A 2,500-nucleotide genomic window follows, 5' to 3' on the forward strand; every position below is an offset into this window, starting at 1 on the left:
ACTGGAATCTGTACATAAGACGTTTACACATCAATTCTATTTCTATCCATTATAAAGAGAACAGCAATGCACCATAGCGGAATCGACACGGAAAGTCCTAAAAACCAGCCGGTGGAAAAAACCGGGGTAATTGTACTCCCGACCAAGGCAGTGGTACGACTAGGTATTTTTATTGAAAAACACTATTTACAATGCAAATGGAAGCTATCATATACAGCCTAACAAAGGCATAACATTTTTTTAGCGCGATATAACAATAAGCGAAACTCGACTTGTGCTCGCGGCGAAGACTGACCGTGCAATACCTCACTCGCTGAACAAATGCAAACCGCGATCACGTGGTACTCCAAGAGCATGCCACTCTCAACCAGGCCTCTGCTAGTGTGTGCCGGCAAAAACAGCAATTTATGCTAAAAAGGATTTTAAACGCCGGGTCACGGTATCATCGTCTGTTATTATAACTATTATATGTCTTCATCTGAACCAACCACTATTAATACGTTGATTTCCTTATACAGATTTTAGGATACATGATGGAGAGCCAGACGGAAATATCAATCACAGACATTCCAGTCTACACTCAGATAAACAGCATCGTCATTCTCAAAGTGCACTGTTTTATAACTTGCAGATCTTGTAGATAAAAAGCCAATTCAAGCTGATCGATATTGCTTGTTATCCTAAGGTCTGACTGACAACGTTTCGTAAAACGCTTGTTGTCTGAACTTTACTCTTGGTCCCTTAAATCAGTCAAAACTGTAAAAACACATCACTCAATTAAAGGTTAACTAAAATCAAATATTTTAGCCGTGAGTTGATTCTCCCAGTCGAAAAAGCGCTTCGATTGTTCTCAGTCCAAAGTGTAAAACATGCCTAAAGCTCAAATTTAGGAGCTTCCTTATGTTATGGTTACTTGCACAGGAATAACTCAACGACCACCCAGTCGCCGTTTGCTTAAACGAAATCACTTTTAAACACAATAATCAAATTATTTGTCATAAGACCGGGCTGCTGTAAACGTGTGATAATACTCGCTAACAAGTAATTTTAGACAGCTAACGAGAAAGGTCCTTCCACACTTAAAACAAAGCTAACCATTTTGAAATAAGAATTGATGAATTATAGTGATCCTACTCCAGATGCCCGGCAACAAATACCTAATATTTAAGAAACTTTGTAACTTGTTCATCGTGGTCAAGTGAATAGAAGCTGTTCCTATTAAGCCGAAGCCCTAAGTTTAACTTAAAATCTAGTCCGAAAAACATGACATTTTTTCCTTTTCTCTTCGACCAGTGTATATGTCATGCAATTATGATCGAGAGCATCTTAGCCGTGCTGCCCGTTCAGCCGTCGGAGGCTTGGAATCAGGACCAGTTCCCCAACTGGTCTTCGAGCCCAATCCCAGGCCAGCATGTAAGAAGGCTAGGCGATCTCAGGTAGGAGATCCTGTAGGGTTGTGAAAGTCAGATAGGAGGGTCTGAATGGGGTTAACCGACTAGCGACAAAGGGCGACAAATACTACCGACTATACCAACAAAACGAGAAAAAAATTATCGACTACCGACAAAAAAGATGTTAACCGACTACCGACATGGTCCTACATTATGGATATTTGTTTTCAGAAAGAAGAGATCAGAAGAGTGACCACATTAAAGGTAACTATAGAATTTCCTGTCATCTTCTTACTTTTTGGCCGGAGAAGAGCGCGGTCTTCAGTATCGCAGAACAACTTCTGGCAATCGAGCCCACGAAGCCTCCCACTGTAATATCACAAAAGAAACAGTGAGTTTTTTTTTTCCGGCGAGGAAGTCGCAATCTAACGCCACCGTAGGCGGGTTCCGGTCGACAAAGATAAACACAGAAGAGTATTGGAATTGAAATAAACGTCTGACAGAATTTTTGGGATTGATGGAGCAAGCTCTTCAGTTTGGAATTGATGGTTTCTCGCTTGACAAAATCGTCCACGGGCAAATGCGAGAACTTTGCTATAGAAACAGATGTGCAGTGGAAACTACAATCCTGGTCAAAACTGTCGGGACAATTCGTGCTTTTCCCCCTCCCCCCATTACAATGTTGATTTTTCACGGTCTCCAAAATCAAGATCCGTTCATCGATCGCTGGCATGTTTCAACATTGTCTGGGGGGAAAGGGGGCGCAAAAAAGGCAGCGAAAGAAGAACAAACGTTTCTCATATAACGATGGAAGCATGTACAGTAAATTCTCTACTTTTCGCCCAAAATTTGACAAGTGTCCCGAAGTGTTTTGACCCGGATTGTAGAACGGGCAAACTTAATATCTGATGAAGGCAGCAGTGAGATCAACGGTAAGTCGTACAACGTTCTATTAGTCTGAATAGTTTTGGTGCAATCGTGAACCGAGTCTTGACAGGTCCACGTGACAGTTGACAAGTCCACGTGACAGGTCTTACTAACATGTCCCTCAATCTGGCGTGCCCCTTTCAGCTGTCGCAACGATGGCACGATGGCACCTTTGCCAAGTT

The 2,500-nt window shown here is 42.0% G+C and overlaps 1 long non-coding RNA gene across 1 annotated transcript in view; it reads left to right on the forward strand.

Moving 5' to 3' along the window:
- Positions 1-799, forward strand: part of LOC137970777 (uncharacterized) — a 5,016-nt gene extending 4,217 nt beyond the window's left edge. The window contains exon 2 of the long non-coding RNA XR_011116864.1: positions 519-799. This is a non-coding gene — a long non-coding RNA (uncharacterized lncRNA). The remainder of the gene's footprint in view (positions 1-518) is intronic.
- The last annotated feature ends 1,701 nt before the right edge of the window (positions 800-2,500 follow it).

The sequence above is a fragment of the Montipora foliosa genome, chromosome 9 (genome assembly GCF_036669935.1).
Source record: "Montipora foliosa isolate CH-2021 chromosome 9, ASM3666993v2, whole genome shotgun sequence".
NCBI lineage: Eukaryota > Metazoa > Cnidaria > Anthozoa > Scleractinia > Acroporidae > Montipora > Montipora foliosa.